The sequence below is a fragment of the Lycium barbarum genome, chromosome 8 (assembly GCF_019175385.1).
Source record: "Lycium barbarum isolate Lr01 chromosome 8, ASM1917538v2, whole genome shotgun sequence".
Lineage (NCBI taxonomy): Eukaryota > Viridiplantae > Streptophyta > Magnoliopsida > Solanales > Solanaceae > Lycium > Lycium barbarum.
The window spans coordinates 125258640-125272459 of NC_083344.1; positions in this window are offsets into that span (position 1 = coordinate 125258640).

A 13820-nucleotide genomic window follows, 5' to 3' on the forward strand; every position below is an offset into this window, starting at 1 on the left:
CTTTCGTAGTTTAAAAGGTATATTCCTCTGAAGCTGTAATTAAGTAGCTGTTGGTTTGGTGTATCTGTTTGTAGATCATCTAAGATAAAATCTTATTTGTGTATATGTTGAGAAGATTTGGAAAAGAATGTTTTCTTAAAAAAAAAAGGTGAAGTATTAAGGGTAGGAATATGTTAAGGACAGTCCTATTAAGGTTCTGTGTCCTAGCTTTGGTCATTATGATGCATTGCAATGCATGGGCTTTTGAGATTATATATTATGGAGACTTTAACTAGTAGATTGAATGTGAATATACAACAGATGGGTTCTGAATCATGAATTCTTCATTGTGTTTCCCCTTCGCTGATCTGTTAAGTCAAATTCTGGAGCATTTGTTTGATGATGATTGCGAGATGAATGCACCCTTTTCTTTCTCTCTAAAAAATCATTTTGTTTCATTTTTACTAAACAACTTATAGATTTAGAAATAACTCATGAATTCTTTCAGCTTACTCAGCCTAAACTTATTTGTAGACCACGAGATGTACCGACTCTTCCTCCCAAAAGACTGGCCTTTTTATTCGTAATGATTTGTGCTTAACATCCTATTTCGAAAACTAATATGGTGAAATAATTGGAAGAATACAATCTTTCCTTGTGTGCTTGAGTATTTCTTGATTTATCTACTAAATGTAAAACGTGTTCTTTCCTAGAAGATGATTAAGTTTAAATCCCAACACTTAAAAATGTATAGTTTAGTAATCGGTGGTCGATGTCATCCGATAAAAAATGTAACTTAATGTGATGCTTTGTTTTTTAGTCTTTATGATCTTTCATGGTTACTTCCTATTTCCCTTTAACATTGTTAAGGATGGTAATTTCCTATACTAACCCCCTCTCCTATTTTGTTTTCTTTCGCATGACATACCGGAGCCGAAAAGTTTCACTTGAGACTCAACGACGCCGACGTTGCAAGGAGTCTTAGTACAGGACTCCATATCTTTGCCAAACCAAGAGTCTGCCTCTAGAATCTTCTGACACCGACATCCCTCACTCTCTCCCCCGAAACAGAAAACAAAGAGGGACGAAACGAACAGTGAACATCACGTTAACATTTTGTTTCCATTCCTCTGATTCTCGTACTCTATTCATGTGGTTTTTTCTATTTTGTTTAGATGATTGTTGGTTATGTTTTTAAACCTTGTAGTGAGATTATTTTACCCGGAACTTCCCCTATGATACAGCCTCAAGTGCTTAACCTTAGGGAGCAGTAATTAAGATGTTTAATCGTAGATATTACCCGTTAGTTCAACCAGCCCTTTAGTCAAGGAATGATTTTATTTCGAGTAAGCTTCGATCTCGAATTGGTAAAAAATGGTCCGTTTTTACCCTAAGGTGCCTTACTCCATTTTTTTTTAAAAGAAAGGCCAAATATCTTATCCATGCTTTGTCAAACATTTTAAAGGCTCGAGTTTTATTTAAACTCTAAACATAGAACTTGCTATGTTAGGATTCTTGGATACACATGAGTCAGTTCTTATTCACACGTCCTATAATATTAACATGGATTTTCTTAAACAAGTTCAATATTATTATACTTATTAACATGGCTTTTCTCAGACAAGTTCAGTATTATTTATACTTATTAACAGGACTTTCTTAAATAAGTTCAATATTAGTTATACTTATTAACGTGGCTGGTCTTGTGTTTTGCCATTTAGGAATTTTCAAGATATTCGTTTTTTTAGTTCAGTCGGTTAACCATTGTTGATGGATCTTAAAGGATGCTTAATACCTTCCCTTTAGATTAATTGAACCCTTACCTAGAATCTTAAGTTAGTAGACCTTAAAACGGAGTTAACTTTAGAAAATAACTTTAATTAACTTTAGGTGTCCTAATTCACCATAAGTAATTAGGTGGCGAATCCCTAACTTTTAATTAACCCCGGAATTACCGAAATGTTGTAAACCGTTTTGACTCCGGTTAAAATGGGGTATAACAGCTTGGCGACTCCGTTGGGGAATACTTAGGTTCTAACCATAACGGACTTAGTTTTTAAATTAGGCTTTATGTGCTAACTTAGTTACTTTATTTGCTTAAACTGTTTCACATGCTATAAATTGCTTACGTGATATATTGTTTTGTTTGATATAAATTGTTTATGTGTTACTTGTTTTGATAAATTGTCATTCTGTTTCACTTTCCTCCACTCCTGGAAAATTCACACAAATTCACACACTTAAAGCGATTTCGCGGTTCGCGGCCATGCACTATTAAATCACCCTCTAGTTGGATCGATCTTGTGGATTTAGTCGATCGGCGGTGCAGTCGACAGCTGATGTGGCGTGATTTTACGCCACTATCGATGCTTTTTAACTATAAGTTTTACTTGTTTTTAAGCAAGTCTATGTCATTTTACGTAGTTTTTGTCATGTTTCAGGTAATACGAGGTCCCTAGAGCCTAAGTATGGAAAACAAGCAAAAAAGTTGCAAAAACTGGAAATAACTGGAGGTTCTGGAAATTATTGGCGAAATATTGCTCTGCGCGGTCGCGCAGTAAGTTCACGCGTTCGCGGTCACGCGCGTCCGTAACTCTGCGCGAACGCGCAGTAAGTTCACGCGTTCGCGGTCACGCGCGTTCGTGACTCTGCGCGATCGCGATACTTCTTCACGCGTTCGCGATACATAAACGAAGCAATTGCACGCGATCGCGCAGTGACGTGGCGCGATCGCACTGAAGGTTTTTCGGGAATTTTTAACCAGAACCTGGGATTTGACGATTTCTTCCATTCCAGTTCATATAAATAGAAAATTAGGGCAAAACATCAGATATCTTTGGCAGCTCCCACAAGTTGGAAGCTAGGGTTCCTACAAAAATTGTTCTTTCTTCTTTTTAATCCTTGTTGATGGAAATCTCTTGGTGACAATTAAGATTGACACTCTTGTTGTGCTTATTTATTCATTTGCATTGTTCTTAATCAAGTAAGTTTTTGCTATTTTAATTATTCTTGTTCTTGAATGTTTTCAAGGGATTAGCTAACCTTTGAACTCGCCCATTTACTTTGTTTGAAACTCGGAAGAGGAAAAACGGAGTTGGGATAGGATAATTAACATGAATTTGGGGCGTTAACCCTCATCTAATGGAAATTGACCTAGCAATAAGCAATACCAATTGTAGCCATATTCGGGTGTTCTTAATGCTCCTAATTGCTTGAGGGATCTTCAATTGGGTAGTCTAGTTAATCTTCGGAAGAAGTTAATTTAGAGTCATTATCCAAGGCTAAATAACATAAACTTGCTATTATTTACAATTCGTGAAATAGATTGGATCGTTACTTGAGAAGTAGTTTCCCTCCTTCTATTCTTGTTGCCATTGATCAATTTACTTGCTTTCTAGATTAGAATTTATATTTCCATATTTTATAAAAACCTTATCAAAAACCACCATTGATGCGTTCGGGCATAGCTATTGTTAGTGATAATTCCTAATCTGCTTAAATCACCTACATATTGTTCTCTGTGGGATTCGACCCCAACCTTGTTGGGTTACTATATTTGACAACGTCCGCGTTATACCATTAATAGGTGTAATTTGAGCGTATCAACAGCCATGGACTTTCTACTCCCAAGTTGTCCACTTGGGAGAACCTTGTGTCCTAGGAAACCAACTCTTAGTCAACCTAGAGTAGAGCTAAACCAACACCCTTTATTAGGAGCATACATTTCATGACCGAGGAGGTTTAATACCCTTGGTATATTAAGCCCATTAGATGACTTTACCCAAACGTCCAAGTGGGTTCACGACCCCAAGTGACACTAATCATACTTTATGTGCACGTTTTAAGGATAATTGTGCCTAAATATTGATCATTTTCTCTAACTAATTCAACTTTAGAAGGGAGGGAATGACTAACGTTTCTATGACAGGTATGGATCTTGCATTGGAGTACATCTGTGATCAACAATTGACGAGAACCAAGGGCATCACCAAATGGAGCTAGAAATTTAGAAATAAGAAATTGTATTTACTTTACTTAGATTAGGAAACACTTTATGTTGTATTCATTTGATATGTAATAAATATTACATTACTTTTGTACTTTATTTCGGGAAATAGAATTTGTTTAATTATCCAAAAGCAATGGGATGACGTATTATGGCACATTTTACCCTTCAAACAAACGTTAGGCCTACCTCTGGAACAAAGAGGTCACATGCATATTAGGACGCGTTATTGTTGTTTGATATACTCGTTTACATTTGCTTGACAACTTGTTTGCCTTTATTTGATGAATTATTTGCTACATGACTTGTTTGACTCTACGTGATCATGACTTTATCACTTGCATTTTAGGTTTCCTTTGCCTTATTATGTTTCTTTTTGTTTTTATTATTCCCACAAAAGAGTTAATTCGTGTTGACATTCGAGCTGGCCGACCATCCTTACCTCACAAGGTCAAAGACGTCATCATTACCTCGACGTAGTTGGGTTGTTCAAGGAAGGAAAACTACTATGTCTGATCCAGCCGCATCAATTTCAACTTGTTTGGAAAACATCGTGATCTCTAGTGATCCCCCTGAGACTTCCGAACATAGAACTACTATTCAACATGATGAACACATCGCCCGCCTGACTCAAGAGATTGAGGATCTACGTGGAGAACTGAATCGGGTTAGGGACCTGACCAATTTGTCTGTCACACTCCAAAGTCCACTAAATCCACCTCGTTTTCCATCGTTTGAATCTCCAGTGCCTGAACATTTTCCTCCACGAAATAATGCACCTATCAACAACAACTTTCCTCTAATCACCCTCGTAAATCCACCAAATCCATCATCCGTCTATACTCCTCCACAAAGCCAACCACCTACCTACACTACCTACGCTACTCCTAATCCACCACCCGTCAACCCACCAAGTCAATCGCTAGTTCACACTTCTTATGTTCCTTTATTCACCAACACCAATCCGCCACCTAAAACTAATCCTCTAAACCGACCAAACCAACTACCCACCAATACCACTTATAACACACCGCCTCCGGTCCAAAACACTCCCACCGTCCAAACTTATCCAACCCAGCATATACAAGGGGCACATTTTGTCACTCCTAACGCGCAATATGTTCCTCCGGTATATGCAGCGGAAACACAAGCCTTTACCAACCCAGTAACGGTCAGGTTCCAGCCCGAGGTGGATCAATACGAGAAAATGGAAAAGAAGGCAAAAGCAAGGGCGAATGATATGTTATTAAAAGAGATCCACAGTCTCAAAGAAGCAATGAGAAACCTTCAAGTTGCTAGGGGAAGCAAGAGTGTAGAATATGAAGATCTGTGTGTTCAGCATGACGTCGATTTGCCTGTAGGCTACAAGCCGCCGAAATCTGATACATTTAATGGAACAGGCGATCCCCATACGCACTTAAAGGCTTATTGTGACAAACCGGTTAGAGTAGGTAGAGATCAGAATATAAGGATGAAGTTATTTATAAGAAGCTTATCTGGTGAGGCTCTTACTTGGTATACACAACAAGACGTCCGTAAGTGGCGTGGTTGGAGCGATATGGCATAAGACTTCATGGACCGATTCAGTTTCAATACCGATATCACACCAGATAGAGTCTACATGACCAAGGTAACTAAGAAATCAACTGATTCGTTCCGCGAGTATGCGCTACGTTGGAGGTCAGAAGCAGCCAGGGTTCAACCCCCGATGAGTGACAGAGAAATGACTGCTACCTTCATTGAATGCCAAGCTGGCATATTTTATGAGAAAATGATAGGCATGATGGGGCAAAAATTCACAGAAGTTGTCACAAGGGGAGAAGCCTTAGAAGAAGGAATCAAATTAGGGAAAATTCAGGATCTTACTACTTTGCAAGCTGTAAAAAAAGCTATTCAATTTGGTTCTATCAGCGAGACCAAAAAGAAGAAAGAAGATGTAGCTGCAGTCATGAATATCCAAGGACATAAGCCGAGCCAAGCCATTACATACCTTAACCATCCACAACAATCTTTCTACCCTTACCAATATGTTGAACCCTACCAAACTCCACTTACTCCTTACCCTGTCTACAACGCCCAAGCAAACTACTACCAACCCCGAGCACCTCCTTATCAAAACCCACATCCATATCAATCCGTTCAAGCTCCAATTTACCAAAATCGACCACATGCTACACCTAAAGCCCGTTCAAGCCCTGAAATAAAAAATACTCGTAATTGCACTCGATTCGCTGAACCCTTGGCTCAATTATTCGAAAGACTGAAAGCAGCAGGCGTGATACAACCGATTGAAGGGAAAATTCCAGATCCTATTCCAAGATGGTTTGATGGTTCCAAGCGTTGTGCATACCATTCTGGAGTTGCTGGGCACGACACTGAGGATTGCTATGGTCTCAAAAATAAAATTGAAGCCTTGATTAAGGAAGGAGCGATCCAACTTACTGGAGCTTGGCCCAATGTGGACAACAACCCTTTACCTACTCACGAAAATGCCAACGTGAACATGATAACTGTTGAGGAAAATAGAGAAGTCATGGTGCCAATTGGAAAGATGGAAAAAGGCATGTCATCAAATTTTGTTGCTCCCGTAGGAACAGTCCAAAGACAAGCACCAATGAAGATTACTTCTACAACTACTCGCAACACCGAGACACCGACCATCTGGGGTGCCGAACCAGGAGAGACTTTAAAGAACTGGACTCTTACTCCATCCTTGGTTCGCCGGGAGTCTTGGTAGATTGAACATGTAGTGAACTTTTGAAATAGCACGATTTTTAAAATTGAGGCTTGAATCGTCCCCAAAACTTTTTGTTGCTTTGCCTCATCTTTTGGATGCTTAATTGCAAAATCTATGAATGCATTTCTGATTTTCCTTAATCGTCTATTATTGTTATTTTCTATTTTTATTTATCAAATCTGCCAATTTCATGATTGTGACATAAAATGAACGAATGAATAAAGTACATCTCGAGAGAATAACAAAGAAATTGGAGGACAAGACAAGATTCCACTTGGAAGAAAGAAATAGCCGATAGATAATGACACAAGCATGAAGGCTATCAAATCAAGAAGAAATCAAAGGACGACATTAGATTAGACTGCCTAGTTTTCAACCTTTCCTTTAAGGCTCGGTGTTATCATCATTAGCCCGCGTTCGGGCCTCTCGCGTCCGGGGTAATATCATAACATGCCCACTGCAGTGGTGTGCACATCTACGTGCCATGCCCGGCCGACTATAGCGCGGCGCGGTGTGAGAAAATACATACATATATATATAAAACATGCATGAGAGCCAAATAAAACTATAAATACATCGGAGTGATGTAAGGTCGGTAACCTTTGATTATATTATGAAATAATCATCATCAGTCTATCTCACCTTGAAGGAATAATTATTATAAGGCGAGATCAACAACAGTGGATAAAAATCAAGAAAATCACGAAAATAACTCAACATTCTCATATTCGCATTGAAATCATAAGCTTGGGACTTTTAAACATGAAATCATTATCATCGTCGTAATCATCATAGAAACATTCTCATCTTTAGCATCGTCATTAACATTATAAAAACATGTCCGTTGTTGTTGTCATAAAAGCTTATAGAATCATAAATCTTTGACTCGGAAAATAGGGACATTTTGGAAAACATTTATGGATTATCAAGAAAGAAGTCATGCCTTTGAACCATGAACTCTAACTTTTGAAAGTAAGGAGGTTATGAAACATATGTAGGGAATTATAACATAGGAGTTTGTAGAAATAGGATCATCGTCATCATAAAACATATTTATCTTTAGTATCATAAGAACTCTATGAATCATGAATCTCTAGCTTTTGAGAATAAGAATATTCTTTGAAAACATTTATGGATTCACAGAAAGGGATCATGGGACATTTGGAAAACACCTATTGGATTCATAAGAAAGGAATCATGCCTTTAGAAGAAAGGGACTAGCCTTAACATACCCGTTCAACCTCCAAGTATCCACACTTATTCGTCCGAATTCGTGAGTCTACCTTTAAGAGGATTCACACTATCATTAAAATCATCATAGTATACTTATACTAAACTTTCAAGTCAAACTACTCTATATTCTGCCGAAAATCGGGCAGCATCTCCCCTGTTTATATGCCTAGCCCGAAACCTCAATTCAACAACCAACAACAACAACATCAATACCAACTTTAATAACATCACTTTCTACACCAACATATGCCATAAAACAGCCCACACGCTGTTTTTCAACTTCTATAACTAACCAACTTACTATACAATTATTTAACGACTTTATCTCCGTAAATAAGCCTTAAATAATACCAAAAGAGAAATATTCATACCTTTTTTTCTTGTTAAGACAGCAATATCCTTAATATCCACGCTAAAATCCACCACAAAACAATACTAGAATCACAACCATACATTACCCAGGCCTAAACCACTACTCCACTACTTGAAAATTGCTCACTTTTTAATACCCTCACTCTCCCTTCTAAAATCTGGAAATTCCTGGGCTAAAATATGGTGAAAAAAAGGGGTTATTACCCTTTATATAGGGGTCAAATTCGGGTCTGGTTCACTGTAGCAGGACTGTAGCAAGTCGTTTACTGTAGCAGTACTGTAGCACGCGTTTCTGCTTTGCCAGCTGAACTTGTAACATCCATAATTCTCTACTCCGATGTCCTATCAATGAGTGGTTTGCTGCGTTGGAAGTTAGACTCGACGAACTTCATTTTAGGCTTTTGAAACACCTTAAAACTCCCCATATACCTGGAGATATACCCCTCCAAATTTGACCCAAAATTTTGTCCTTAATTCTGCCAACTTGTTCCAAATTTTCGACAAACTTATTTTTGTTGATTTGCTTGGTCCCAAAATCTTCCGAAACTCTGATTACATGATATTTATCACTAATCATACTTGATAATGTTCATGTCCTTTGGTTCCAAGCCTGTCCTTCTTGGTTACGACTTACAAGATCATAATTCATCCTTTACTTAAACCATATACTTAATAATGTTTCGTTCCTCACACTCCGAAGTTGTTTTACCTAGCCATAGCTCGACATACTTATATTCAAATTTATCCAGTGCTTCTCCGAGGTACGGGGTGTAACATTGAAAGTGTGGGGTGTAACAACAACGTTATCAACGCCAATAAGCTCCATAAAACATCCCACACGATGTTTTCCAAGTTTCTCAACTATCGAACTTGTTATACGACTATTTAATAACTTTATCTCCATAAATAAACTGATATTAATATTAATAAGGAGAGATTCATACTTTACTCTTGTTAGAGCAGCAATATCTTATATATTTACTTTGAATTCAAGCCAATTCCAACGCAAGACAAAACTATAATCGCCACTGCACGTTACCGGGACCTCGATTAATACTCCGTCACTTGAAATTACTCAAAATCCTCACTTTTATGTTGTGTGCATGCTCTCATATGGTGGCTGATCTCTCTACAACATTTGGGGGAATTATTATGGAGAAAAAAATGGGGTTTTAACCCTTATATAGGGTGTCCAAGTTGGTGGCACTGTAGCACTATAGCAGCACTGTAGCAGCGCACCCTGCTGTGCCCGCCTAAGTTGTAACATTCATAATTCTCTATTCCAACGTCGTATCAATGAGAGGTTTGTTGCGTTAGAAACTAGACTCGATGAAATTCATTTTAGGCTTTTGAAACACCTTAAAACTCCCCATATATCTGGAGATATACCCCTCCAAATTTGACCCAAAATTCTGCCAAGTTGTTCCAAATTTTCGACAAACTTATTTTCGTTGATTTTCTTGGTCCTGGAATCTTCCACAAATCCCCCTACATGATATTTATCATTTATTATACTTGATAATGGTCATGTTCTTGTGTTTCAAGATTGTCCTTCCCTGTTACGACTTACGAGATCGTAATTCATCCTTTACTTCATTGTTACGTACTTCCCATGGCTTGTACCTTCCAGAACTTCATGGGATGTCTCCGATACTCCATTACTACGGTGAAGTACGTGGCATGCTCATGCTCTGAAAGTACGAGGTGTAACACTACTTCACACTAGTCTGGGCTGGCCTGTATAAGTCCAACACCCCCTTCAATTTGCAGGGTGGGAACACACCCAACTTGGACAAGAACCCATGATGTGCAGCACCAAGAAAAGTCTTGGTAAACAGATCAGCTAGTTGAGTAGCAGATGAGGTGTGAGCCAGAGTAATAAGTCCTTCAGCAAGCTTGGCTCTTACCAAATGACAGTCCAGCTCTATGTGCTTGGTTCTCTCATGGAAAACAGGGTTCTTAGTAATGTGAATAGCAGCCTGGTTGTCACAAAACAAGGGGATAGGAGAAGTGGAACATAAACCCAAATCAGCAAGCAATCTAGAAAGCCATGTGAGATCAGCAACAGCTTTGCTCATGGCTCTATATTCAGCCTCAGTAGAAGACATGGAAACAACTTGTTGCTTCTTGGCTTTCCAGCCTATGAGACTACCACCAAGCAAAACACAATAGCAGTGACAGACTTTCTAGAATCTGGACAGAAAGCCTAATCATTGTCACAAAATGCAGTGAGAGAGATCTGGACCATTGTTAAAGAAAATACCATAATCAAATGTACCCTTCAAGTATCTCAAAAGGTGCAAAGCAACATTCATGTGAGGAAGGCATGAAGATTGCATAAATTGGAGGTGATGCATAGCAAAATAGATATCTAGCCTGGTATGTGTCAAAAAATTCAACTTCCCAATCAAAGATCTGTAAACCTCAGGCTTGGGCAACTTGTCACCATCATGAGCCTTGAGTTTGACAGTCAATTCAAGAGGACAAAGTAAATGAGAAACCTCTAAACAGTGAAACTCATAAAGTAAATCCTGTAAAAAATTCCTTTGATGAAGTAGGACACCAGAACTGGAATAAAACACCTCAATGCTTAAAAAATAATTCATGTTTCCCAAGTCCTTGATTTTGAATTGCTCATGAAGAAAAGATTTCAAAGCAAATATCTCTTCAAGGTCAGTCCCAGTAAAAATAATATCATCTACATAGACAACCAACACCACTATAGAAGACCTAGAAGTCATTGTAAAAAGGGAATAATCATTAAGGGAATGACTGTAACCTCTGGAAGAAAGAGCCTGAGACAGCTTGGCATAACATTGTCTAGATGCCTATCTTGGCCCATAAATAGATTTCTATAGCTTACACACTTATTAGTACTGGGAGGATGAAGAAACAGAACAACCAGGGGGAAGTTTCATAAAAACCTCTTCATCCAAATCACTATGTAAGAAAGCATTGTTGACATCTAACTGAAACACGGGCCATTGCTTCTTGACAGCCACAACAACCAATATCTTAACAGTGGACATCTTAACAACAGGGGAAAAGGTTTCATGAAAATCAACCCCTTCAATTTGTGTATCCCCTCTAACAACCAGCCTAGATTTATATATTTCAATTTGACCATCAGCCTTGTATTTCACTTTATAGGCCCACTTATAACCTATAGGTTTCTTACTAGAAGGAAGGTCAATAACAAACCAAGTGTGATTTGCTTCTAAGGACTCAAATTCCTTTTGCTTAGCAACTTGCCCTTCAGGGATAAAAGCAGCTTCAGAATAAGTGGAAGGCTCAAACACAGGCTGAATACAAGTAGTAGTCAGTGCAGATATGGAGCAGGAAGGAGGAACATCACAGTGGTAGTCTTTCAAATATGCAGGAAGGGTATGTTGCCTAGAAGATTGTCTGACAGGAACATTAAGAGCTAAGGAAGGAGGAACTGGAGAAGATGGGGAAGGAGAAAAGTGTGGGGGAGAAGCACCACCAATTGGAGGAAAAAAAGACAATGGCGGAGAACCAGGAGAACGGGATGAACCAGAACAAAAAGAAGGAGGAGGTGAAGTAGAATGGTCAGTTACAGAAAAAGAAGAAGAAGTAGTATCATCAGGAATAGAAGATAAAGGGAAAATTAGAGAGGAATGGGAAGAAGGATCAGAGAATGGGAAAATGTGTTCATGGAATACCACATCCCTAGAGACAAAGGTAGATTTAGAAACCAAATTGTATAATTTGTAACCCTTTTTGGCAAAAGGGTACCCCAAGAACACACAAGGGACAAACCTAGGATCAAATTTCTGCTTATGGACTTTGGGAGTAGAGGCATAGCAAAGACAACCAAATGTTCTGAGGTGATCATAAGTAGGAACAGTACCATAGAGCAGCTCAAAAGGACTCTTGTTATTAAGGATGGGAGAGGGGAATCTATTTATAAGATAGGTGGTTGTCAAGATGCAGTCACCCAAGAAGGAAATAGGTAGCTTGGATTGAAAAAGTAATGCCCTAGCAGTTTCTAGAAGGTGTCTATGTTTCCTTTCCACTACCCTATTTTGTTGGAGAGTGTGAGGACAAGAGGTTTGATGTATGAATGATTCCTTTATCAGAGAAGAAAGAGGTACCAGTATGACTAGAACCTAACTCTAGAGCATTGTCACTTATGACAGTTTGAACCTGAGAGTGAAACTGAGTGTTAACCATTTCAACAAAGGCCTTGAGTAAATCTAAAGAGTTGCTCTTAGCCCTCATTAAATGAGTCCATATTGCCCTAGAATAATCATCCACAATGGTGAGAAAATACCTAGCACCAATAGAAGTAGGGGGATTATATGGACCCCATGTATCAACATGGATGAGCTGAAAAGGGCTAGTAGAATGGATATCACTAGGGGAGAAGGGCAACCTAGTTTGCCTGGCTAAAGGGAAAATAGAGCAAGGAAAGGATTGAGAAGGAGACAAGGAAGAATTGATTGTTGGTATGCCATTCATTCTAGAGAAAGGAATGTGACCAAGCCTAAGATGCCAAATAACATCCATTTTATTCAATCTTGCAGAAGAACATACAGGCATATCATCAGAGGAAACTGAAAGTAAATGATTAGAAATACAACTAGATGTGGAAGAACAAACATGAGGAGTATCACAAGGTAATTCACTAGATAACAAACAATCAACAGACAAAGATGAATTAGAAGAAAGAAGAGATTCCACAGTAGAGGAGGAAGAAGTGATCCTCAACTTGTATAGACCATTGTCCAATTTACCAAGAACCAGTGGCTTCTTCAGTGAAGGGTCCTGAAATAGATACACAGTCCTGGTGAAATGAGCAGTGCCATTAAACTGAGAAATTAGTTGATACACAGATATGAGATTAAATTGAAAATAAGGAACATATAGAAAATTGTGTAGGGTGAAGTTTGGAAATAGAGTTAAAGAACCAGTATTAGTAACCTGACGCCTTTTTCACCTCGGACATGTCATTCGTCAAGAAGATTCTATCACAATGCATCACCCAATCAAGGAATGTATCGGGATCACTACTTCCTTTGAAGGTTGGGAGAGTAACCTTAATGGAATTGAGACTCGTGTCTCGCCCTCCTCGATAACCGTGATTCCCATTGAAATCTCCATCGTCATCATAACCTTGATGGTCACGACCTTGGTACCCTTCACGAGCTTGGTACCCTCTTTGCCTACCCATGTGAGGGTTAGGACCATGCCTTCCACCCCTCCCTCGATAACCTCCTTGTGCTTGCCCTCGTGGCCTCCAACCTTGGTCACCATAATGTTCGTGCTCAAGTATAGCTTCCTCTATCTCTTCCTCATTTGGTTGGATGTTTAGACGGTTTTGGGGTGGAATTGGTGCATTTAGGGGTGGGTCATTTGGATGTGGGTCATTTGGAGTTTGATCTTGTGGGGGTGGGTTGTTCCGTTGGCCTATGGGAATGTTGTTTGGTGGGGTGAGAGTCGTGTTTTGAGGAGTGTTTTGGGGAGTGGGGT